The following is a 27883-nucleotide window of genomic DNA, read 5'->3' on the forward strand; positions in this document are numbered from 1 at the left end:
TGAATCTTATTCCTGCACGTCAGGTATGCACCCGTGTCCTTCTCATCATGGATCACAGGGTGGAGTATTCAGAGTATTACTGGAAGCAAAAGTACCTAATTTGCATAGCATAATTTACCCAGAGTTTGTACTAATGGTAGAGCTCCACTAGCCTATTGGAGAAGGTGAGAATCTGCCAGGGTTTTTTGCTCCAGGTACTCTTCACAAGTTGCAACTCAAGTACATTCAGCTTTAAACTGCATCCAGTTGAACCAAAGTGGAATTCTACCAACCAGTCATTCTCCATATAAATCTAAACGTGGGAGAGAAGTTATTTGTATTGAGTCTGTAATCATCTACTTATCTGGCATTTAATTACACTTAAAGAAATTCACTAGTTTAATCACAGTATGCTCAAAAGATACATTGAAGAGTTTAAAATAATAAAACTATGTCTTCTGATCTGTTCTGTAAATCACAAAAATTTGTAGACACCATGGGTGAAGTAAAAACAATATGCTGGAGAAACTCAGCAGGTCAAACAGTGTCCTTTAACTCTTTCTTTGGCTTGGCTTCGCGGACGAAGATTTATGGAGGGGGTAAACGTCCACGTCAGCTGCAGGCTCGTTTGTGGCTGACAAGTCCGATGCGGGACAGGCAGACACGGTTGCAGCGGTTGCAGGGGAAAATTGGTTGGTTGGGGTTGGGTGTTGGGTTTTTCCTCCTTTGCATTTTGTCAGTGAGGTGGGCTCTGCGGTCTTCTTCAAAGGAGGTTGCTGCCCGCCAAACTGTGAGGCGCCAAGATGCACGGTTTGAGGCGATATCAGCCCACTGGCGGTGGTCAATGTGGCAGGCACCAAGAGATTTCTTTAGGCAGTCCTTGTACCTTTTCTTTGGTGCACCTCTGTCACGGTGGCCAGTGGAGAGCTCGCCATATAACACAATCTTGGGAAGGCGATGGTCCTCCATTCTGGAGACGTGACCCACCCAGCGCAGCTGGATCTTCAGCAGCGTGGACTCGATGCTGTCGATCTCTGCCATCTCGAGTACTTCAACATTAGGGATGAAAGCGCTCCAATGAATGTTGAGGATGGAGTGGAGACAATGCTGGTGGAAGCGTTCTAGGAGCCGTAGGTGATGCCAGTAGAGGACCCATGATTCGGAGCCGAACAGGAGTGTGGGTATGACAATGGCTCTGTATACGCTTATCTTTGTGAGGTTTTTCAGTTGGTTGTTTTTCCAGATTCTCTTGTGTAGTCTTCTAAAGGCGCTATTTGCCTTGGCGAGTCTGTTGTCCATCTCGTTGTCGATCCTTGCATCTGATGAAATGGTGCAGCCGAGATACGTAAACTGGTTGACCGTTTTGAGTTTTGTGTGCCCGATGGAGATGTGGGGGGGCTGGTAGTCATGGTAGGGAGCTGGCTGATGGAGGACCTCAGTTTTCTTCAGGCTGACTTCCAGGCCAAACATTTTGGCAGTTTCCACAAAACAGGACGTCAAGCGCTGAAGAGCTGGCTCTGAATGGGCAACTAAAGCGGCATCATCTGCAAAGCGTAGTTTACGGACAAAAGTCCTTCAAGTAGCAAAGATAAAAATACATAACCGACGTTTCAGGCTTGAGCCCTTCATCAAGGGCTGAGAGAATGCCAGCAGGCATCTGAACAAAAATGTAAGGGGGGGTGGCAAAGGCAGGAGATGATAGATGGAGAAAGGAGGGAGGGATAGCTGGAAAGACAGGAAAGGGGGAGGGGAAAGAAAGTTTAGCAGAAAGCACAGAAGTCAATGTTAATGCCATCTGGCTGGAGAGTGCCCAGACAGAAAATAAGGTGTTGTTCCTCCAATCTGCAGGTGGTATAGTACACAAGACCATGGATGGCCATGCGAGTTTGGGAGTGTGATTCAGAATTGAAATGGTTGGCTACTGGGAGATCGCTGTTGTTGCAGATGGAGAGGAGGTGCTCAGCAAAGTGATGTATTCTGGCCCTGTTGTTGAAGTGTCTTTAAAGGAGACACTTCAACAATTTCCCTTTGATGCACACCAACTTTCATCTTCCCAAGGTTCCTTGACAGTCAATGCCTTTTCCAGCTCTTCAATTCCATTGTTTTTAATGTCTCTGTCTTTAATTTTAATATATGTTAACCTTTGCTTCAAATTTTTAACAAATTCTGCTTTACTAGTTTCAGCATGGTTTATTGTCCCAAAACAAATGTTCCAGAAAATCAATCCAACTAATTTTTAATCAAACAGAAAAATCTGCAAACACCAATTGCAGTGTAATACACAAAAATGCTGGAAAAATTCAGCAGGTCACACAGCATCTATCAGAAGCAAAGGTAAGTAAACAACATTTTGGGCCTGAGCCCTTCATCAAAGTATGAGGAGAAACAGGCAGGAGCCTGAATAAAAAGGACAGAGAGGAAGGAAGAAGGAGCAGGGGGAAGAGCACAGGCTAACGGGCAGGAGGTCATAGATAGCTATGGGTGGGAGGGCAGAAAAGAAAAAAGCTGAGAAATAAATGGGGAAGGCAGTAGCTCCCTGAATGGAGAGGGAAGTGAGGAGCTGGAAGAAAGAAAAAAGATGATAGGGAAACAGAGGGACAGGGGAGGGCCCTTATGGAAATTGGACAAGTTGATGTTAATGCTCTCTTAGACAGAATATTAGGTGTTCTTCCTCCAATTTGCAGGTGGCCTCAGCTTAGCAGTGCACGAGGCCATGGATAGACATGTCGGTGTGGGAATGGGGCACAGAAATGAAATGGTTGGGCACTGAGAGGTCCCATTTGTGGAAGAAATGGAAGTTTACTTCACTCCAAGGAATGATCAATTAATTTCTTTTGGTGGCATTTACTGAGTATAATATCAGTTCAGTCACAAAGAACTACCTGGTCTTCAAAACTAACACCCATCTATATAAAACAGTTCACCGGTTTAATACCTTGCTAGTCTCTGAAAAGAATGCATAAGCGACTCGCAGAATGAAACTGAATCTGTGACCTCTTCTCAAAGTCAAGGAAGTCAAGCTGACAGTCATTTCCACTCATTAGAAAAAATTTTGCCAGAACCCAATTAAAAATAAACATTACACTGTTAAATAATGTTTAAAAATGAAAAACGTACCCCATAATCAATAAACTGATAAACGTCATCGTAAATCTTCTTATCTCATGAGGTCAGAGAAGAAGAAGCAAACTTTAAAGTTATGGCCCAATTAACCTCCCCATCCCCATTAGATTACTTTCCTGTAAATCAGACAATAGGAAATTATTACCCTTTTAAAGAGGCATGAATGCATGTACAAAAATATTTAAGCATCGCACTATTTGATGAAAATAATAGTTAAAATAACATATCACTTGCTAAAATTAATCTGAATGAAAACTGAAGAACTACAAACTCAAGAAAATATAGTACCATCAATTATTCTCAACATTTCCAGTTTATAAATCACCAAGATTGGATTGCAGATTTAACACAATAGGCTGCTAACAACTTCCCTGCCATTCAACAAGGCTGATCTTCTACTGCCTGAAACAATTCCTGAGCTCGGATTCCATTTATCCCCAACTAATCTACTCAAATCTCCCTCTAATATATTCACACCCTCTTTGGTCATATTCACACCCACTTTGGTCAGAGAATCCCAAACAAATTCATCATCTGCCCCAAATGGCTAATCCCTTAACACCAAGGATTTTGATTGAGCCAGGTCTTCAACCCATATCAAGACTGTCAAATCCTGCAAGAATTCAGTACATTTCAATGAATCTTCTCACATTTTTCCAAACTTGACAATGTACATCAATTTCATTGGTCTCTCAGACAACAAACTCACCATTCCAGAATGAGTCTTCTGACCCATTTCTGCCTTTCCTCCATCAAATACAATCCTCCTTAGGTTAGGAGATGAGCCCAACACACAATTTTCCAGATGTGGCTGCTTCCATTCCCTAAATAATTTGAACAAGGCATATCATCTTCTATTCAATTCTTCTTGCAACACAGAATGACATACCATTGCTTACACACAACACACACACACACACCACACACACACACACACCACACCCACACCCACACACACAATCCTTCTGCTCAGCAACTGCCAATTATAGTAGAGCACAAAACATGATTAAAAATGAACTGTGGAACAGCACTCATTAATTTCCTTCAAAGCTTGGATCATAGTTTAACAAAAAGGAATTCAGTTTTGAGCACACCCAGCATTAAGTCATAAAACCATACCAATGTCCAGCCCATTTCTTTCACTTCACCGCAGTATGCAGATGCAAATGAAAAGTGAAACTGAACTCCAGTGTGATTACAAAATATGCCCATTTTATTTATACTGCATCAACTCTGATCAATTTAGACATAATGTAGCTTCACCATATATTTGAGAGCTCATAAATACAAGTTATCAACAGTTAACAGATTTTTATTGTCATCTTTCTTGACTCTGGTGAAGGAGGTGCAAGTAGTGCTAGTAACTCATTTTCCTGTGAAGAGGAGGTAATGCAGGAGACCCAGGCTACCTACAGGAATGCCCCATTTCTGTGCTGTAAATTCTATACACTGATGCACTGCCATGAACTCAAGACCTTGGTTAATCTCCTGGGTTATTTTTAATTTGAGAAATCCATTTCAAATTTTCAATTCTTTAAGGTGAAGCATGTTACTCAAGATGGCATTTAATATGATTTTCCCCAATAGACATAGATCTGCAAAACTGAAGTATACAGAGTCCTGTATCATTAATAACAATCATTCATGATTTAACTGCTTGAGTTTAACTCTCCACCAATCTTTCTTTCCTCCTTTAAAATGCTTTTAACTCAAATCTAATAAGCCCTTTGTCATGTCTGCTAGCATTGCTTTTGTGGCTTTGAATTCAATTGTCTTTCTTTTGCAGCAGTTTAGAATGTTTTCATAATGTTAAAAGTGCATGATAAATTCCTTTTGAGAAAAATTTCAGTGCTCAGATAGGACTAGACAAAAAATCTCATCCAGAAAAGATGGGAGATGATTAAAAACTGTATTTAAAGCAGTTAGTTCAAGGAGAACATTTTAAAATGAGAGGCAGCAAGGGAATTACAGAAATCCATCTTCTATTTTAAGTTATTAAGCTCAAATATCTTCCAGCTAAAGGGGGAAAGATGTGAATTTAATTAGAATTATACAAGTTACTCTAAGCCATTAAGGAAGAGACTACATCAAACACATCACTCACACAAGGAAGCAAGGTACAGAATTCAGGTCACCTTTCTCTTCCTCAATTTGCATTGCCATAGAGCCATGAGATACAGAAGTGATATAGACCCAAACTCCATTAAATAGAGTATTTTGTTTTTATTCCTTTATTACAAGCATGATCACCCAAGGAGAGCCCCGTCTAGATCTGGGCATAGCAAGTGGGAGGTTCAAGAGTCTGATAGCCATTGGAAAGAAACTGGTTTTGAACCTAGAAGTGCTGGTTTTCAGGCCTTCTGCCCAAAAATCAGCTCTTGGTTCAGGCTGGATGATATGAGTGACGTTGAAAGATCAGAGTTCATGTACACAAGTACAAATATACTATACTAATTTAATAAAGATAACAAGTTTATTGTCATATAACATTTTTACAAGTGTATATGGCATTATACATACAATTTATAACTGCTGTAATAACATATGCAATAATTTAGAATTAGAATTTCATCTAATCTTGTGCCAAATGCAGGATCATGCTGATGGGATGAACATGGCTGGGCTGGAGCAGACAAATTTTCAGTGCCTCAGAACAATGAGCGAGTGGTTGGCAGTTTGGTCAGTGACCTGGGCATTGGTGGAGGCAGATGTAAATTAATCTTACAGAATGCTAATTCTAACCATGCTACTTCATTGTGCATTCATACACAAGTAGAATATACCCAGACTGCTAGACAGTTGTGAACATATCACATTAAAGGAAGCAGCACTGTGAACTGACAAGGTGGAAGCACACAGAGAAATTGAGACAGAAGGAAGTAAAAATAGACAGGTCGGGAAGGGAAGTAACCCGTAATGCAGGAGACCCAGGCTACCTACAGGAAGCCAACTACTTAATTGCTGTGGCCCAAAGCCAGAGAAGCAGCTCTTCCCTCACCCAAGTCATAGGCAGCAAACCACACACTCCACAAACAAAAACAAGATGACCCCATCAAGGCTAGTCCCATGCAAGGTGCCTATAAAAGAGAGGCCTGCTGCAATGGGTCATCTGGAATCAACAGACACAAATACAGACACTAATTATTTAATAGTGGAAAGCAAGTGCTTCTCCAATTCAAAGCTACCAGGAGTTGCAAAGATAGCCACTCAACCTAGACCCACAGACCCCAATAATGCATCAAAGGGACAGGATCAGGCTTTAAATTCAGATTTGGATTGCACATGATTGGGTCAATTTTAAGTTTCATCTCCAAACAGATCTCCAATGCTATATGTTACTCAAATAAGCATTATGTCAGCAGCTGGAGGTCTGTAAGAGAGACAAGATCCTACCTGAATAAAAGAAAATAAAATTGAACAAGAAAGTTATTTGACAAGCAAAGCTGAAAAACACCTGCCTATGCTGAAGAGAAAAGCACTGTATTGCTGAACCTCAAAAGACAGTGAGACTTGAACAAAAGGTTTCAGGTCAATTCTTGTGCAATGCTGAGGTACTGTCTTTTGGACGATGCATTAAATCAAAGTCTGATTTATTGTTTCATGTCAATCCCACTATTTTCTGATTGTTTTGATAAAGTGCTGGTCAATTTTTTTTGGTGATTCAGTCAACACTGATCCCTCACTGCCACTTTATTTAAAATTCTACAAACAATTCAACAAGAATCATCACTCCACAACCATCTACTATGTCTGCCTTTTTGGTACACAAAACAGATCCAATTAAGCAAAAAGGCCCATGGCTCTATCTCATTAGGAATTTTAGAGGGATTAGGAAAACAAAAATCAAGAGGATTGTTATTACCCAGGGTAGCTGAACTTATTGTTTTGAGATTTTTAAATAATTCAGCATAAATGAGACACAGCAAATTGCAATAAAACATCAACTGGTAGAAAATACTCCTAAAGCAGATCTAAACTAGAAAATACTCCTAAAGCAGATCTAAACAAGAAAATCTTGTGACAACCTACAGTACTTCTCTCAACTTGCCCCTCAGGGCAAATAAATTATCTGTTCTATCAACAAATTACAACAAAAATTAACAGCCACAGAGTTTGATTTATTGAATTAAAGAGATTGAAATTTGGGATATTGCGGCTCATGCTTTGGAAGATTATACTTTGAAATTAAGATATATTAGAACAAGGAAAGTATTGTCTACATATTCTGTATTCACCTCTCCAACATTGCAGTTTTGTTTTAAAAAGTATTTACTACTAAAGCAAAAAATCCAAATAGCTGATATTAGTTTTACCCATGCAATTCTTAGTTTGGAGATCTTCATCCTGCATTTTAAATTTAAACATACAGCACAGGAACAGGCCATTTTGGCCCACGAGTCCGCGCCACCCAATTTGCACCCAATTAACCTACACCCCCAGTGCATTTCGAACTGTGGGAGGAAACCGGAGTCCCCCCGGGGAAAACCCACACAGAGAACGTACAAACTCCTTACAAACAGTGCCGGATTTGAACTCCGGTCCCAATCGCTGGCACTGTTAAAAATCCTATCAAAGTAGCAAAATATTTTATAACTAGCATGCACACCAAATTTAAGAAACAAAAACCCCTAATTTTCAAAATAATTAACAGTAACGAGTTCACAAAAGCTTGAAATATCCTTTAATTCTTCGCTTCAGCAGCTAAAATGTTTTGCAATTCTAAAATGAATATGAATGGTTATGTCGGTATAAATCTTTTGTTCCTAAAAGCATGTTGTGGACAAGATGAAATAACCACAAGGCGTTTTTAAGAGTGAATCAAATGATTTACTCTTCATCACCCGCTCGACCCACGCTGACATCATCACACACTGATGTCACATAGCCAGTTCAATGCCTTCTGGGAGTTGTAATGCCACGATAGTGCCAATACACGCCCCCCCCCCACCACCCCCCACCCCAAGAACTGGCAGAAAGGTTTGTCTGTCTTTTAGGTCGCCGACCTCTGTGACTGATTGTTCGTTGCTTTAGTGGGGAAGACATCCAGTTGAGCTGGTTTAAGCTCATCAATAGTGAAAGACAGTGGCTTCCCTCCAATGTCCAAAATACAGGTCGATCTAGTTTGAGCATCCTACAAGGTCCTTTGTAGGGCGTCTGCAAAAGTTGACCAGTGTTTCCCTTCTGTCAAAGGCATTCGTAGTTTGAGGTCTTCAGACAAAAAAGATTTTTTTCCGTGCGACGATAGTGTTATTGGGGTCAATTTTCCTATGATCTCCCTTAGCCTGCTTAACAGTTCCTTAGAATCATTGCTGAGTTGGAATGGTAGGGATAAACAACCCAGGAACCACCAATGACACACTGTACACAAGCTCTGCAGATGAAGCTTGAAGGTCCTCCTTTGGAGTTGTTCTAATGCCAAGTAATACCCAGGGCAGCTCATTTGCCCAGTTTGGGCCCTCTAACCAAGCCATCAAGGCTGACTTGAGACGTTGATTAAATCTTTCCACTATTCCATTGGCCTGGAGACAAAAGGAATTCGTATGATGAATGGTTGTACCGAGTAAGCAAGACAAGGCCATCCACAGTGAGGAAGTAAATTGTGTTCCTCTATCTGAAGTAACATCTGCCAGTAAACCAAAACAAGTCACCCAGGAACTGAGGAACGCTTGAGCACGTGTCTACAGTACCATCTACCATAGGCACCTGTTTATTACTGTAAAAAGATAATGGCATACTCTTGAAACAGGAAGTGGACCAACAATGTCCACGTGGACATGAGCAAAACACCGAGCAACTTCTGGGAGGGACTGCAGTGGTGCTTTAGTGTGCCACTGAACTTTTGTTTTCTGGCAAGCAATGCAGGATCTCACCATTTGTGTAACATCTTTTTTTAAGACTGTGTCACACGAACCTGTCCAAAACCATATGAATGATCAATCTAATTAATTGATGTGCGAGTCCATGCAGAGAGTCAAATAATCGGTGTTTCCATGATCCGGAACAACTGGGCGCGGGGAGTATTTTGCTATTAATTCCAAAATGGACATCTTTCAATTGCAGGTTTGTGATTACAGTCCGATAAGCATTCGTCCCCTGGTCATGGTCTTGGGCCGCAGCCAAAGCTGTGTAGGCAATACCTTGATCTACAGATGAAACCTAGAGTGGAGTAGAGCAGGAAAGTGCATCAGCTACTATATTATCTTTTCCAGAAATATGTATTTCTGAGGAAAATTCTGAAATGAATGATAATTGCCATTGTTGTCGAGCTGACCAAGGCTTTGCGATCTTGGAAAATGCAAATGTTATGGGCTTGTGGTTGATGTACATAGTAAAATCTCTGCCCTCCAAAAAATAATGGAAGTGTCGAATAGACAAGCAAATGGTCAAAAGTTCCTTATCAAAAGCACTGTATTTCTTCTCTGCTTCACAAAGATGGAGGCTGAAGAATGCTAATGGTTTCCATTGCCCATGGACATATTGATGAATTGCATCTCCTCCTGCCATACTGACTGGAAGTGTCTGTAGAAAGGGCGGTGGCTGCATTTAAAACTGAACATAATGGCATGAGTCAGCAAGTCTTTAGTCTTCAAGGCATTGTTTCCTCTTCAGTCAAATGGATGGTTCTAGCATTTTGGGACAGTAAATCAAAAAAGAGGCTTCGATACAAGCTGCTCCCGGAAGAAACCAACAGTAAAAATTTATCATTCCAAGAATTTCTGTAGGATTTTAACCATTGCAGGTCTTGAGTATTTGGTAATGGTCTCAACTTTGGATGGCAGTGGAGTCTCTCCTTCCTGAATAACCCTATGCCCCAAGAAATCAATCTTGTCCAAAAACACATTTATCTGGATTTATGGTCAGTCCAAACTTTTGAAGTTGAATAAAAAGTATACAAAAGTGTTCCAAATGTTCTTCCTTGGTCCCACTGGCCACAAAAATGTCATCAAGGTAAATGAAGACACTGGTTATACCTCATCCTAAAGCATCCATCACCTGTTGAAATAAGCAGCATTCTTTAATCCGAATGGCATTTGTAAAAATTTGAACAACCCAAATGGGTAATTATTGCTGTTTTTGGAATGTCTTCTGGCTCTACTGGTACTTGGTGATAGCCACACACCAAGTCTATTTTGGAGAAGATCTTGGCTCCATGCAAATTAGCCGAATCCTGAAAATGAGGTATCGGATAACAATCCGGAATGGTGGTGACGTCAAGCCACCTGTAATCTCCACATGGCCACCAACCTCCTTTGTTTTTTGGGACCATACATAATGGAGATGCTCAGGGACTGCCAGATCTACGAATTATGCCTAGTTCCACCATCTTGGCAAACTCTTCCTTAGCTAAACACAGTTTCTCTGGAGGCAAGCAGCTCACTTTAGTATGGTTAGGAGAGCCCTTTGTAAAAGTGCAGTGAGTAACACAGTGCTTTGCAGTGGAGGCAGAAAATCGTTAAGTAGTAATCTCAGAGAAATCTTCCACAGCTTAGAGAATTCATTCACTGGTTTATTTAATGTTAGAAGGCACAGAGCAGGGGTGTAGGCATCTGCCAGAGAAGTAATGTGAAAAGTAGATCTATCTATCAGCCGACACCCTTTTAAGTCGATGAGGAATGAATGAGTCTGAAGAAAATCTGCACCAAGCAAAGGTCAGGATACTGCTGCTATAATAAATGGCCAAATATAGGAATGATTCTCGAAGTTGACATTCATCTTCCTGGTGTCAAAGGTCTGAATGTTGGAACTGTTAACTGCTCGTAGTTGCAGTTCCAGGGTAGGATGGTGTGTGTCAAAACCGGTGGATGGAAATACAACTTCTGAACTAGTGTCTACCAGAAATTTTTGCTGGGACAACTGGTCCCTACGCTTGCAGGCTTCTCACCAATCGCCGCAGCCCTTACTGTCAGTTTGCCTGGGTGTTTCCCGCAAAAAGGCAGGGTGGAAGGCATTTGCGGTCATTTACTCCCAACTCCTGTGGTAATAAAACACCAAGACATGTGCACAGGCTGCTTGCCTTAGCGCATCACACCCAACAAACAGGCAACATCCTAAGAGCACTACAGTGTGACACGGGGGTCAATATCGGAGAGGTTAGTTGTGCAGTCTTTCTTCGCTGTGCTCTTTAGCCAGCCATAGAATGTCAGCCTTTGAGTCTCCGTGTGGACGCAATGGATCTCCGTGTGGACGCAATGGATCTCCGTGTGGACGCAATGGATCTCCGTGTGGACGCAATGGATCTCCGTGTGGACGCAATGGATCTCCGTGTGGACGCAATGGATCTCCGTGTGGACGCAATGGATCTCCGTGTGGACGCAATGGATCTCCGTGTGGACGCAATGGATCTCCGTGTGGACGCAATGGATCTCCGTGTGGACGCAATGGATCTCCGTGTGGACGCAATGGATCTCCGTGTGGACGCAATGGATCTCCGTGTGGACGCAATGGATCTCCGTGTGGACGCAATGGATCTCCGTGTGGACGCAATGGATCTCCGTGTGGACGCAATGGATCTCCGTGTGGACGCAATGGATCTCCGTGTGGACGCAATGGATCTCCGTGTGGACGCAATGGATCTCCGTGTGGACGCAATGGATCTCCGTGTGGACGCAATGGATCTCCGTGTGGACGCAATGGATCTCCGTGTGGACGCAATGGATCTCCGTGTGGACGCAATGGATCTCCGTGTGGACGCAATGGATCTCCGTGTGGACGCAATGGATCTCCGTGTGGACGCAATGGATCTCCGTGTGGACGCAATGGATCTCCGTGTGGACGCAATGGATCTCCGTGTGGACGCAATGGATCTCCGTGTGGACGCAATGGATCTCCGTGTGGACGCAATGGATCTCCGTGTGGACGCAATGGATCTCCGTGTGGACGCAATGGATCTCCGTGTGGACGCAATGGATCTCCGTGTGGACGCAATGGATCTCCGTGTGGACGCAATGGATCTCCGTGTGGACGCAATGGATCTCCGTGTGGACGCAATGGATCTCCGTGTGGACGCAATGGATCTCCGTGTGGACGCAATGGATCTCCGTGTGGACGCAATGGATCTCCGTATGGACGCAATGGATCTCCGTATGGACGCAATGGATCTCCGTATGGACGCAATGGATCTCCGTATGGACGCAATGGATCTCCGTATGGACGCAATGGATCTCCGTATGGACGCAATGGATCTCCGTATGGACGCAATGGATCTCCGTATGGACGCAATGGATCTCCGTATGGACGCAATGGATCTCCGTATGGACGCAATGGATCTCCGTATGGACGCAATGGATCTCCGTATGGACGCAATGGATCACAAGAGCCTAACAGCATCTGGCACTGGCTTTAAAAAGAGCTGTTTGAAAAACATATTGGGCCTTTCACCAGCTGCTAGGAACAGCATTTCATCCATTAGTTCTGAAGGGGCGCAGTCTCCCAACCCATCAAAATGTAGTAGTTTAGCTGCCCTTGCCCTATGGGACATACCATATACATGTATTAAAAGTGCTTTTAAAGCATCATACCTGCGGTTATGTGGTGCATCCCATTAGGAAGTCGCCGACTCAGTGACGGCTTGGTCCAGGGCACTGCCGAGATGGTAATAACGAGTGGTATCCAATTCGACTTTGCAAAGGTGAAATTGTGCTTCAGCCTGTTGGAACCACAGTTCAGGCTCAGCTGTCCAGAAAGGTGGTAGCTTAGCAGCAACGGCTGTAGACTAAAACATGTTTGTCCAAAAAAAGTTTTTGGACTCATTGGGGTCACCAATTGTGGCCACTGAAATCAGAGTGGACATGACAAAATAACCACACAAAGTATTTCTAGAGTGAATCAAACGGATTTACTCCTCATCACTTGCACAACCTTTTAAAAGCCCAAATCACACGCTCAACCTGCACTGACTTCATATGCACTGACATCATGACCAGATTGATGCCTTGTGGGAGCTGTAGTGCCACTATAATGTTCTGGTATTACTTTTTGATCAAATGGAAAACATAATTAGTCAAACTGCAGACATCAATTTTACATAATAGCCATGCATTAATGATAACTAAAAATAGTTTTAAATCATGAATAACAAATATTGCCAAGGACAGATGAATGTAATCTGCAGTTTTTCTAAAGATGTATGCCACAAAGGCATACATCCACCTGAGAAAACACATGAAAGATGACAACACTTTCATGTACTGCAAACCCTCATGAACAAGACCAGGTTTCAGTGCTCATGTCCTAGTGGTGGCATTTAAATCGTCATCAAGTTTACTGTCAACCAATTGCACAAGTACAACCTGATGAAGCAGTGTTCTTCGTGCAAAACATGCAAGAATATTCCGAAAGGGTGCAGGCCAGGAACGTTGATTGCCTTCCTATGGATACTTCATGGCTTGCTGAATTTCTCCACCACTATGTGTTGCACTAGCAGATTTTGTTTAACTCAGAGCTGGTAGGATTGTTTCTTTCTAGATTACATCATACGAGTGCAAGAATTCTCCAGAAGTTTGTTAAATAAATGGGGTTAGGTTTGAAAAGACTCAGGATTTTTAAACACAGAAATAAAAATTCAGTTAAAAATGTGCATACTTACCTCCGGAGTGGTCATTTACGCAGGAAGCACTTTCACACTGCCTTCCTGTGTTGTGGAGTTTATCGAAGGGGGAATGTTGTATTCATTAGCCTAGTTTCTTACGGAGTACATGCGGTCAATTTAGATTACTGCCACTCCGTAAAAATGTGTAGGGGTCTTGGTGGAAAAATTATGGGATGGAATTTAGCAAATAAGTTCTGTGGTGGCCCTTTCACTCTGCCAATGGAGCAGAAAATTCTAAGTGGCTCTGTAAAAGTGCCTAATGTTGCTCCACAGTCATTGTATTATTTGATAACCCATGGATAAAGGTTTGCTTTATGAATATTCTTTCCTGAGCATCAAGCTTATTGCTCATCAAAATTAAAAGGTTTTTTTGTACAAGGGAGTTTCTGCTATCACTCGACTTAAAAACAAGTAGCCACTGAAGGGGACATGAACACTGTAAACATGAGATTCAAAATACCGTAAAACACTTGCCAGAAGTATACTTCAGAGACTTCAACAGGAATTTATTCTCAATATTGTCAATAAATACCCTTGTATTTGGTTATTAAGCAACAACCTTGATAGCTCATCCTACAAACATTGTCAAAGCAATGAGAGCAGCTGCAGTCCATACATGATATCCAGTTGGCTCAAAAAGCTACCAATACAGAATATGGAAACTAAAATTTACCAATCATAGATTGGATCATTAATACAATCAGCAATCATGCGGTAACATATCAGCCATAAAAATGCACAACCTTATCTTCTTCATCCCCACCGTGAAAACATTTGCCCCACACCATCCTGCACCCACACAGCCCTTCTAGCTTTATATTGTATTTATATTTTAGAAAGTCAAAGTAAACCACATTCTCTTAAACACGGTGCTCACTCCCAAATCAATATCACGTCAGCTCATCTGAAAAGGTACCGGTAGTTAAATATCCACAGGTTGAACTCCAATTAAAAAGGCCACTTGGATAAGGTACTAGAAGATATCTGCTGATAACAAAGATTGGGAGGATGAAAAGAAAAATCTTCAATCTAAACCAACACTACACATCTTTCCTTGACCTCAAAAGCCTGTCAGATGCAGCAACTGAGAATTAAAAGTTTCTTTGAAAGGCAATCAATCAATACAATTTTGATCAATATCTACATACTCCAAAAGAGAAAATGTTCACCAAAACAAGGCAGCCCTAACTGATCACCAGTCACAATTAATTTTGCTCAAAAATCTGTATTTTTTGGCAGTAATAGATTTAATTTTCACATTCATGTCCGCATCAGTAGCATGAACTATTAAACTTTTTAAATTAAATCAACTAATCACTCGTTAGAATTCAGCTGATACTTACACAGCACAATTAATACTTTTTTCCCTAGTTACATACTAATAAATTAGTTACTAAAAGTTTAACTTAACAAGTTTTTTTAAAAAAACTTAATGAGACAAGCACACCAAGATTTACCATTACATTTAGTTGTCTGAGGTAAGCAAATCTTATATTCACAAATGCTGACAATACAAACACTGAGCCAAAAGTCTACTTAAAAGCAGCAAAGACATCTTTGTTGTGACTATATTTGGGAAAATGGAAGCAAGATTAACCACCATTAAAAATGAAATAATTTATTAAACTTGTAGTCTTCTAATTAATTAAACAGTTGGACAGTGAGCATTCCCCACCAAAAATTGGCATTGGACAATTTCAAAGTCACAGTTATTAATACTTCCATTGGATGCTCCAGCAGTGTCAATAACAGTCTGAACAGCTCCTCCAGACTCCTGATGGAGACGGAAACAGTAAAGGATGCAAGACTGTGCAACACCTTCAGTAATCCTGCAGGAGGAGCATAGCCACAACTGACCTGGTCAAGTTTGGATCGCTCAACCCAGTCTTGGATAGACTTCATCTTTGTATCGAAGGGTGTCATGGTCAGAACCACCGACGTCACGGCAGTGTCTCTGACTGCCATCTCATTCACACCCTGTCATCTATAAAACAACCAGAAGGTGGAAGTTGCTGACCCCAGAAAGCATAGAGGAAGGAACACACTCTTTCGACAACCATGAAACCTTTCCTCGACTCCCCAGTGAGTTGGTGGAAAGCAACCAAGGAGAACATCAAGAGGTTCTTTATCTTCAAAGGTGCTTGGACAGCAAGCCAGAGGGAACTGAGCCAACTCCAGAAAGACCCGAAGCAGCAACTCCTTCAGTCAAAAGGGATGGATGTGAGGGAGGAACTCTGAGATGTAAAGATCTGGCTATCCTCGCTATTCAGAGTCCTCCAAGATCATCTTCTGATCCACCGTCCACACAGTGGAACAGGATAAGATGTGCCCAGGCTTCTGCCAAGAGGTTCACAGAGAAAGCTCTATGATCCACAGCCTTAAGGAAGAGGATGACACAGCCACATACTTGCAGACAGGCACAAAAAGAACCTGCAGATTCTTTTACGCTGAACTGTGACACGAAGTCTACAGACAGAATGGCCTCTATCACAAAGGTCTTAAGACGACAGCAAGCAGGAATGTCTGGACCAACCGATTACCATGGGGGAGCTGACAGACCATCTGTTCCTTTGGGTTGAAAGAGTCCTGGTGGCGATGGCCTACCGGCTGAGTTGTACATGGCTCTGTGGGACTGGGTGGGCCTAGACGCTAGAAGTATACAACTCTATGCTCCTGGCAGGAAGCATGTCAGATTCCATGAGGAAAGGCATCATCACCCTCATCTTCAAACAGGAGGGAGGAGGACATCAGGAATTGGAGACCTGTTTCATTGTTAAACATAGTGTCAAAATCTTGCCCAAGGCCATCAGCAATTGAATCAAGTCTACCCTGGGGCAGGTAATCTTCCCAGACCAAACCCGCACAGTTCCAGCCAGGAAAATGTCTAACAGCCTCGCACTGCCCAGGAATATCATTGCCCAAGTGCAGGACAAAAGGCCTCCATTCAGATTTTGCTCGTACATAATAGATGTGCTCTCCAAAATGGGCTTCGGGGAGGGAATGTGGAATTGAATTAAACTGCTCTACAGTGACATCCATTGCACAGACCAAATCAATGGGTGGGACACTGATAACCTGCCCATCAAGTCTTGAGTTAGGCAAGGTTTCCCACTTTTCTCAGTCCTATTTGCTGCATAAAACCCTTTGCTAAATTCATCAGGATGGACAAGGACGAGGAGTGATGTTTCTAGGCAGTGGAAGCACTCAGGTCAAGGCCTCCCAATACATTGTACATTGCCTTCTTTGGTTCACACACACGATCAGTCTGCAGATTGATCAGCTTCTACAGCCAGTTTGAGTTGACATCAGGTGCTAGGGTAAACTGGAACAAGAGTGAGGCAATGCTCTTTGCTAACAGTACTGTCCAGTCCACCATCCCTTTCACAGTCAGATATGACTACCTGAAGGTGTTGGGGATCTGGTTTGGAGGGACTTAGGCATGCAAGAAGAATTGATCGGAGCAGGTTACAAAGGTCCACCAGAAATTGGGTCTCCCTCTCAATTACAAGGAAGAACTTGGTCATCAGATGTGAGGTGCTCTCAGTATTGTTGTATGTGGCGCAGGTATGGCACATCCCCACCTCCACCCTAGTGCCCATCAGAGACATTTACTGGTTCATTTAGAGATCCAAGATGGAAAGGGTCCAAAAGGTCAGTGTACAGTTCGCAGAATCGGGGGGCATGGGTATACTCAATGTGGCCCTCCTACTGATGACCACCTCCAAGTGTGGCAAAGTACAAGGGCACTAAGTGTTACTATGTGCTGAGGTTCTACCTGTCTGAGGTGTTGCAAAGGATGGGCCTGGCCCCATTGTCACGCAACATCCCTGTCAGCTGGACTTCGCCATACCACGTATCCTTTGTGGAAAAGGATTTCGACCAACACCTTTGACCACAAGGCCATTAAGCAGTGGTCAGCATGGAACATTCTGCAGAAATTGAGAGACAGGGACTTGATCGACCCAGTGGGGTGGTTCCCTGACCAGACTGCCCAGGTTATTTAGCAGAATGTCTCATCACCAGGGCTCACAAACAAACACGAAGACTCGGCCTGGCTGGTGATAAAGAGGAGCCCTTCCAATCAGACCTTCCTGGAGGACCAGAACCATGCGCCCACCATGCACATTTTCCCTCAAGATGACTGTGATGGAGTGGAGACAGTTGCCCACCTCTTTAATGAATGCAGATTTAGAATGCGAAGAGGATGCAAGGATCCTGGTCACAGTTCATCCCCAACAGCAGTGTGACAAAGTTCTCTCTGATCTATCGGCTGTTTCAGGGACAGAGTCAGACATTCAGAACTGCTGGAAGATCCACTCAGTGAAAGACACACTTTAGCCCATCCAAAACCTGTTAAAGGCAGAACACAGAGATGCTGGTGAGGGAAGGCTGCTGACTGCACATTCCAGGCTCCAGGAGTACGAGCTGTGGCATACACTAAAGCTGTCTAGAATCATTCCATCGCCAGGCATTAAGGTGCTGAGACAGAGGGGGAAGTCCCTCAAACAACAGAGGAGGGAAAGAAGCACAAGGTGGCACAGTGGTTGCAATGGTGCAAATAAAATTGAATGTAACAATACAGTGACAGGAATGAATGGATTATTAAAGGAAGAGTTGAACAGACTCTAAACAGCTTTTCTGTAAATAATTGTGAATAGAAAAAGGTGACAGATGAAGAAAAATAACTAGGAATGACGACTTCAGTTACAACACCATTGCTTCCCAATGCAAAAAATAGCACCATCAGCTTATTTCTCCCCCCTCCCCCTTCAATACTATTCATATAGAAATCTAGATAATTTGCAAAATACTTCACTTTGTGTGTGGAGGAAGGTGGGTGGGAAACACTGTTGAGCACAAATGTCTTAATTGAAGCCAAATATATTCTGCTGAAAGGAATCATTGGATTATGCAACATCAGTGAGAGAAAATGAAACATTTCAGGCAGAAACCCTTTATCGAGCCATTTTGCCCCAAAAGGTTAACTAATCTTTCTCCAGAAGATTGCAGAATCTGCAGTCTCCTGCATCTTAACTAGACATGCATCAATGCACAATTCCACCACTGATCCGCTGAATGACAATATTCAAACCGGTTTCAAAACAATGCTGGGAGAAACTCAGCAGGACATGCACGATCCACAAAATGCAAAAGAATTGTTGTTTTGAGCCTGAGCTTGTGCTTAAAATGAGGCAGATGCCTGAATAAGGTGAGGGGGGGGGGGGAAAGAAAGGGACACTACATCAACAAGAGTACTTTGGAGGGTGCATGTGGTATTTGTTGCCTTCTCTTGTAATTCACAAACTGTCAGTGGAAAGAAAAGGTAGACATTATAATGAGGGTGATGAAGTAAAATGACTACTGGTGAATTAATTTGTACTCTGGCACTACTACTGTATTAAATTCAATTGTTTGTATGAACGTTATAGATTGTAAACCCTTTCTTAGAGCCACAAATTACTAAGTCATGATAAAAGGCAGTTTATCCATTCGTCAGTGCAAATGACTAATAACCGACAATGTTCATATTGCTTTTCTGAGGACTATTTGTATGAACAAATACTATTCCGGCCCATGCTGAAGTTTTATGAGGTCTCTCTTTGACAGGTTCACAAAAGGGAAAACAATCAATACCACCAGGTAAATTTTGCTTCAGCAACACCTACTCTCCTCCAGAACAATTAACATTTTAAAGAGCATCCAACTCACTTTCAAGGATTGAAAATTAATCAGGGATGGTTTAACTTGGCAATACATACAACCCTGAGATTCTTTTTCCTGCTGGACCGGCAGAATTATCACTATTTGGTAGTGCAAAAAACTGTACAGTGTAAGCACGTAAACAAACAAAGAACTAAACAGATAATGAATATAAACAAACTGACTGTGAAATACAGAGAATAGAAAAGAAAATCAATAAAGTGTAAAAGTAAGAGTCCTTCAATGGGTTCCTGATTGAATTGATTATTAAGGAATCTGATAGTGGAGGGGCAGCAGCTGTTCCTGAACCTGGTGGTGCAAGTCTGGTGGCACCTAGACTTCTTTCCTGGTGGCGGCAGCAAGAACAGAGTCTGCGCTGGATGGTGTGGATCCATGATGATTACTACTGCTCTCCAACAGCAGGGTTCCCTGTAGATGTTCTCAAAGGTGAGGAAAGTTTTGCCTGTGATGTTTTGGGCTGAGGTCACTACCTTTAGGAGGGCTTTATCCCCATACTAGATCGTGATGCAGCTAGTCAACACATTTTCTGCCACACCTCTGTAGAAATTTGCCAGGGTTTCTGCTGTCATACCAAACCTCCACAAACTCTTGATGAAGTAGAGGCACTGATGTTCTTTCTTCATGATGCCATTGGTATGTTGGGTCCAGGAAAGATCCTCTTAGTAATTCCCAAGAACCTCTGATCCCCCAATGATCACTGGATTGTATACCTCTGGCTTTCCTTTCCTGAAGTCAATAATCAGCTCCTTAGTTTTTGGTGACATTGAGTACAGGGTTGTTGCTAATGCACCATTCAGTTTTGGTGACATTGAGTGCAAAGTTGAGAGCACTCAGCCAAGTTTTCAATTTCTATCCTATTACAAACTAATAAAATCTTATTAGTACTAGCAAAGGAGCAGCAATGGAAAATTCATCAGACAATGGTAAATTCATAATAATATTTTTAATTAAATCATTACTAAGGTAACATCTCTTAATTATCTCTAAACTTGACTATCTTAAAACCCCACTATGCTCAAATGTAAATGTGTGTGTTAAAGTCCAAAACCATTACAGTTTAAGTTTGATTCTGAAAAAGTCATTTCAAACATGTTGTTGAACTTTGAGGATCCTTTTATTAAAATAATGGTTCAGAACTAATTATAAAGCAGGAGTGAAGCACTTCTTTAAATTGTTGCTGAAAAGCAATAACAAAGTATTTGTTAACATTCTAGTTCTTAGATTTTCCCAAACTCAAATCTTGTTGAGCATTTTTCAGAAAGAAATTTCTTCTCAATCTCACACTAGTGATCTTCCACTCTCTCTCATCTCCTTAAGAGTCACAATGAGGCTGCACTCTTTATTTTCAAAAGAAAGTGATCTCCTTTTAAAATCCACTTACATCTGTATTCTCCTTTAATTAGGAGAAGCACATAACAGCATCTATTCTGGTTATTACAATTCATCCCTGTCTCCCACAGGATCTAGATATCTGAACTGCCTCAAAATGTCTGAATTTGGCAATATAGTTCTCAAAATCATGTGACATCAATGATATTAGTCTCAATCCTCAGATTCCAGCAATTGGTCACAGTTTCCAACAGTTGCCAGCTTCACTTTCTTGGAAACCATGTAAACTTCATAACTCTGGCTTGCAGATGTCACAACTCAAAACATTACCTTACTTCTGAATGTATTGTATGGGTATGCAACCTTCTTCCAAACACACTACATTACCCAAGACATATTTATAGGAACTACAGCTCAACATTAACCTAAATATTAATATCAACACAGATCCATTACATGACTTATCCCCTTCCTTTATGCAACCCACTACCATGGTATCACTGGCAAATTTGTAGATGGTGTTACTGTCATACCCAGCCACACAGTAGTAGGAGTAAAGTGAGTAGAGCAGGGGGCTAAGAACACAGTTCTGTAGTGCCGGATCCAGACTGATGGAGATTGTGGAGAAGTTCTTACTAATCTTCACTGTGATCTGGAGGTGAGGAAATCCATGATGCAATTACACAGTGGGGTGTTAACTCCCAGGTCTTGGAGTTTGCTGATAACTTTTAAGGGGACACTGGTGTTAAATGCTGAACTGCAGTCAATAAAAGAGCATCCTGATGTATGCATGATGTATACACCAGGTGCTCAAGGGGTTTGTGTAGAGCCAGTGAGGTGGCATCTGCTATAGACCTGTTACTATGAAAGGCAAACTGGAATGTATCCATGTCACTGCTCAGACAGGAGCTGATATCACCAGCCTTTCAAAACACTTACAACATTTGTTGATGCAAGTCATTAAAGCAGATTACCACACTCTTCTTGGGCACTGGTATGATTGACACCCGTTTAAAAAAGGTGGGTACCACGCCCTGCCAGAGTGAGATATGGAAGATAACCATGAATACATTGGTAAATTGGTCAGCACAGTTTTTTAATACTCTGCCAGCTTCACTCTCCTGAAGGCAGCACGCACGTCATCCTCAGATGCGGACAGGATCATCAGGGGACTTGTAGATGCGGAGGGGTTGTTCTTCACTGTTATTGCCATCAAATCAAGTGTAGAAGGCAGATCTTTCCATGACAGAGAAAAAATATAAATCAGAACATCCGGCATAAATAATTCTTGTTCTACTTCAACTTGTCAACATTTTTTTAAAATTCTGATTTTTTTTTTGCCATCCCCTCCTACTTGAGATCAACCATCTCCCAGTCAAATAGCCCATTACTCATATGTAAACATTTTTGGGTGAATAAGCTAGTCAGCATTAGATTCAAGCCAACCACTTCCACACTTTCAGATGGAATCAGAAATTAACAATTAGGATTAACCCTGCTGCTTCCATGCATACAAACACCCTATCCAACAACAGTAAATCTCAAAAACAAAACACCAGGAACAATAAGGCAAATCTGATCACCAATCTATTTTAGCAAAGGATGTAATGACTTTCAATGTATTCCATTCTTATAGCTTAGTCACTTGCAGGACAAATCAATGCATTTACCTTTTTGTTGTATTCTTATCATAAAATTCTGGCTTTTTAAAAAATTCTTACACCCTGAGATTTCTTAATAACAGCAAGTTTCCAAGATGGAATTGTAGTTTTATCTTTTGAGTTTTACCCACCACCACCCCTCAACAATGCAATTTTCCTGTTTATTTGCTCATTTAAACATTTCTCCCAAGGATTATTTTCAACATTTGGTTCCTTTTATTGCCTGGCAGTTGATGTGAGAGGTGAAAAGTTACAAGCATCTCCTGTATAACTGGATCTGGAAGGGTGGTGGACTTTAAAACTGTAGTCAATAGTTTAGACCTACATAACCCAGCATTTATTGGGTGCAGGAAAGCAAGACAAAAATATAAATTCTTCCCAATCCCAACTGAGCATGTCACAATACAAAAAATTAAATTCTAAATACATAGTGACAAATATTGTCAGACATCTTAATAGTGTTTTACATAGTGCTGAGAAATGTCTCCACTTTGTTGGTAGCTAAACAACTAAGAACAGCTTATAAATGCTGATTTACCTAGAAACAAGGTAATGCCCAATAATCTAGAGACGTCATTCCATATCATGAATAAACGTGTGGTCATTAATGTGTTAATGTGCTAGAAACTAAATTAAAATATTGCACTTTACATTGGAGGTTTAAAAGCCCAATGTTTTGTACTCAACCAATTCTAAACAGTTGGGCAACTAAAATACCAGTGCTCTTGTTGAAAAAAAGATGAAATATTCAAAGCTCCCACACTTCATCTATTAAATTAAAATGGAATCACATGGAAATTGCTGAAAACATCATTAATCTAGCACAATCTTGCAGTGATTAGCACAACATCAATTGTGAAAGACCTATGAATAAGGTTAAATCAAAGACAAGAGTCTGGAGAGCTTGAACATATGTTCAACCAAATCAGAGCTGCAAATGATGAAGTGGAATTATATGGTCATGTAAGAAAGCAAAAGGATAGGCTATAAATAGTTCATCTTCACCTCAAGACAGATCCAATTTTGATCACCAACACGTTATATTTATTTTAAGGATTACAGTTATGGACTGAACACAAGGCCTAGAAAATTGATATCCAAGCGGTGACCTTGTGGTTAAGTATTATAAAAAGGTGAAAAAACTTAATCCAATAAAAAGAGCAACTGAGAATAGAATGAGGAGGAAAACACAACAAATTAAAGAATGTTTTTAAAATGTTTAAAGCTAAAATCTCTGGTATTGAGCACTTTAACAATTATTGGATTGATCAACAGATGATGTTTCACAAAGCATCTTTAGGCTATTGGTTGTGACATCTTTAAAGCACCCAAGCTAATATGGAACTAGATAAGCTTTCTGAAATTGTGTCAAACATCAGCCCCATAAATCTGCTGTGTTCCATAGTGTCTTGCAAATCACCCCCTAAAATTCATCATTAAACCACCACAAAATCTGTGGCTGAGCATTCATCAATTTGGAGATTTTTTTTGATTTATTGTCAGAGTTCATTCATGACATCACAAACAACGCTGAGATTATTTTTCATGCTCTTCTCTTTGGCTTGGCTTCGCAGACGAAGATTTATGGAGGGGTAAATGTTCACGTCAGCTGCAGGCTCGTTTGTGGCTGGCAAGTCCGATGCAGGACAGGCACACATGGTTGCAGCAGTTGCAGGGGAAAATTGGTTGGTTGGGATTTTCCTCCTTTGTCTTTTGTCAGTGAGGTGGGCTCTGCGGTCTTCTTCAAAGGAGGTTGCTGCCCGCCGAACTGTGAGGCGCCAAGATGCACGGTTTGAGGCGATATCAGCTCACTGGCGGTGGTCAATGTGGCAGGCACCAAGAGATTTCTTTAGGCAGTCCTTGTACCTCTTCTTTGGTGCACCTCTGTCACGGTGGCCAGTGGAGAGCTCGCCATATAACACGATCTTGCAGACAAGGTAGAATTACCACTTACTGGTAGTGAAAAAACAAAACTGTACACAAATAAAGAACTGAAAAAGAATGAATGTAAACAAATTGTGCAATACTGACAGAATGCTGGCCGGCATGATTAGTGCAATGCTGTTACAGCGCCAGCGATCAGGACCAGGGTTCGAACCCCATGTTGTAAGGAGTTTATACACTCTCCCAGTGTCTGTGTGGGTTTTCCCCAGGGCCTCCTGTTTCCTCTCACCGTTCAAAATGTACCAGGAATTAAAGGTCGGATGGGTGTGGTTGGGTGGCACAGGCTCTGGACTGAAATGGCCTGTTATCGTGGTGTATGCCTAAATTTAAAAAGCCAATAAAGTGCACAAGAGTCCTTAAATGAATCCCTGATTGATATTGTTATCGAGAAGTCTGATGGTGGAGGGTAGCAGCTGTTCCTGAACCTGGTGGTACGAGTCTTGTGGCACCTGTAATTCTTTCCTGATGCAACAGCAGCAAGAGCAGAGTGTGTGCTGGGTGGGGTGGATCCTTGATGATTGCTGCTGCTCTTTGACAGCAGCGTTCAATGTAGATGTTCTCAATAGTGCAGCGGGTTTTAACTCTGATGTCCTGGGTTGTGTCCACTACTTTTTGGATGGGTTTACGATCAGGGATTTGGTGTCCCCATACCAGACAGTGATGCAGCTGGTCAGCACATTTTCCACCATACCTCTAAATATTTGCCAATTTCTGGCATCATACCAAACCTCCACAAACTCCTAATGAAGTAGAGCTGCTGACATGCTTTCTTCACGATGCCATTAGTGTGGAAAGTCCAGGAGTGATCCTCCGAGAGAGTGACTCACAAGAATTTAAATTTGCTTCATCCTCTGAACTCCGAATGATCACTGGATCATACACCTCTGGCTTTCCCTTCCTGATGTCAACAATCAGCTCCTTGGTTTTGGTGACATTGAGTGCAAGGTTGTTGTTGACACACCATCAGGCAAGTTTTCAATCACCCTCCTGTACGCTGACTCATCCCCTTCCTTTATACAACCCACTACCATGGTAGCGTCAGCAAATTTATAGATGGTATTCTTTGGCTTGGCTTCGCGGACGAAGATTTATGGAGGGGGTAAAAAGTCCACGTCAGCTGCAGGCTCGTTTGTGGCTGACAAGTCCGATGCGGGACAGGCAGACACGATTGCAGCGGTTGCAGGGGAAAATTGGTTGGTTGGGGTTGGGTGTTGGGTTTTTCCTCCTTTGCCTTTTGTCAGTGAGGTGGGCTCTGCGGTCTTCTTCAAAGGAGGTTGCTGCCCGCCAAACTGTGAGGCGCCAAGATGCACGGTTTGAGGCGTTATCAGCCCACTGGCGGTGGTCAATGTGGCAGGCACCAAGAGATTTCTTTAGGCAGTCCTTGTACCTTTTCTTTGGTGCACCTCTGTCACGGTGGCCAGTGGAGAGCTCGCCATATAACACGATCTTGGGAAGGCGATGGTCCTCCATTCTGGAGACGTGACCCATCCAGCGCAGCTGGATCTTCAGCAGTGTGGACTCGATGCTGTCGACCTCTGCCATCTCGAGTACTTCGACGTTAGGGATGTAAGCGCTCCAATGGATGTTGAGGATGGAGCGGAGACAACGCTGGTGGAAGCGTTCTAGGAGCCGTAGGTGGTGCCGGTAGAGGACCCATGATTCGGAGCCGAACAGGAGTGTGGGTATGACAACGGCTCTGTATACGCTTATCTTTGTGAGGTTTTTCAGTTGGTTGTTTTTCCAGACTCTTTTGTGTAGTCTTCCAAAGGCGCTATTTGCCTTGGCGAGTCTGTTGTCTATCTCATTGTCGATCCTTGCATCTGATGAAATGGTGCAGCCGAGATAGGTAAACTGGTTGACCGTTTTGAGTTTTGTGTGCCCGATGGAGATGTGGGGGGGCTGGTAATCATGGTGGGGAGCTGGCTGATGGAGGACCTCAGTTTTCTTCAGGCTGACTTCCAGGCCAAACATTTTGGCAGTTTCCGCAAAGCAGGACGTCAAGCGCTGAAGAGCTGGCTCTGAATGGGCAACTAAAGCGGCATCATCTGCAAAGAGTAGTTCACGGACAAGTTTCTCTTGTGTCTTGGTGTGAGCTTGCAGGCACCTTACTGCTGCACCAAACCATGTAGTCATAGGTGTAAATGTAGAGCAGGGGGCTGAAAACACAGCACTGTGGTGCTCCAGTACTAGTGGAGAACATATTCTTACCGATCCACACTGATTGTGATCTGGACATGAGGAAATCTATGATCCAATTACACAGTCGGCTGTTGAGTCCCAGGTCTTGAAGTTTGCTGATCAGTTTTGAGGGGATGATAACATTTTACCTCTTGGATCAATAATCACAACTAAATGGGTTCAAATAAAAATTTAAAGTGGATCATGACCAACAAAAAATATTTAAATTTAAACATTTAATGTCCTGCTTTAATGATCTGTAAATTAAGCATGAAAATAAATCAATACTATATCAGGAACAGGAAATATAAAAGATATGCAAATGTATATTAATAACTGCTATTATTTTCTGGAAGTGCCAGGTATACAGGATATTGCATTGTTGAGTCTAATTTGCATTGCCTGTCTCCAAGTTAAAACTATTTTATTTAAAAACTTAAAGGCCATGAAGCTATATTACACAGAAATCCTTATAGAATCATTTCACCAAATCTTAAAAGGACTTGCATGCAAAATACTTCATCTCTTCTCTCTAAAATGCTGTTCACTGAAAGCAAAGGCCCTCACAGGTATACCTGAACACCAATCTAAAACTTTGTTCATGTGCTTTTTCCCCTCAATCGAAAAATGTTGATTATGAAACCATTTATTTAAATCAAAACCATTTATCTAAATCAAAACCTCAATAAGTCTCCAACAAAGGGTGATCAAAGAGCATTTCACAGACAATTGAAATTTGGAAAAAAGTAAAAATTAGCTACTGATCAAATTGTAAATAAACTGCAGCTGAACAGGAATAAAGGGATTCAACATTTACAGCAAAATACATCTCAAATATAAAACCAACATATGCTTTACTATATCCCTTACAAAGCAAGCAGCCATCCATTATTTAACAGCTGGCTTGAATCATCCAAAGCCACAGGATTCAGATGGGCTTTACTTGTGGTGCATGCCATCATCTGAATCAGTTAATAGTATTGCAAATGTCTATTCTTTATTTCAACTACAAATTCAGTGATTTTTTAAAATCTTTTTACATCACGATTAAATTAAAGTATGGAGGGACACTGTGAGGATATTGAAGCAACCACATTACATGATAGGTGGCAGAGGGTTAAATATTATATTGTCAGGAATATACCTTGTCCTTGTGAGGAAACCCTTTGCTCACATTCCTGATAGAAACAAAATGATTGTGTATCACATACCTAATCTTTGACAGTGTATACATAAGAGTTAAAAAGTCAGGACTTCCAAATTGCTCTGCAGCGGTTTTTAAACTTAAATGGCCTTGGAATGATAATGGGAATGAAAGTCTGGAAAGAACATACCAGATGGATGAATTTTTAAAAATTAT

At 41.8% G+C, this 27883-nt stretch overlaps 1 protein-coding gene across 6 annotated transcripts in view; it reads right to left on the reverse strand.

Annotated features, from left to right (window-relative positions):
* rnf19a (ring finger protein 19A, RBR E3 ubiquitin protein ligase) overlaps nt 1-27883 on the reverse strand; it is an 81811-nt gene that overhangs the window by 43799 nt on the left and 10129 nt on the right. Inside the window, exons 1-2 of one of the 6 annotated variants that reach the window (XM_069920430.1) lie at nt 12621-12740; nt 3812-3926 (exon numbers count right to left, since the gene is read on the reverse strand). The exons of 3 other annotated variants lie outside the window; for them this stretch is intronic. The gene's annotated coding sequence lies outside the window, so the exon portion shown is untranslated. Of the gene's footprint in view, nt 1-3811; nt 3927-12620; nt 12741-27883 lie in introns of those variants that run through there. 2 more of the 6 variants (XM_069920428.1, XM_069920432.1) reach the window with 2 other exon arrangements.

This window comes from Narcine bancroftii, chromosome 2 (assembly GCF_036971445.1).
Source record: "Narcine bancroftii isolate sNarBan1 chromosome 2, sNarBan1.hap1, whole genome shotgun sequence".
Classification (NCBI taxonomy): domain Eukaryota; kingdom Metazoa; phylum Chordata; class Chondrichthyes; order Torpediniformes; family Narcinidae; genus Narcine; species Narcine bancroftii.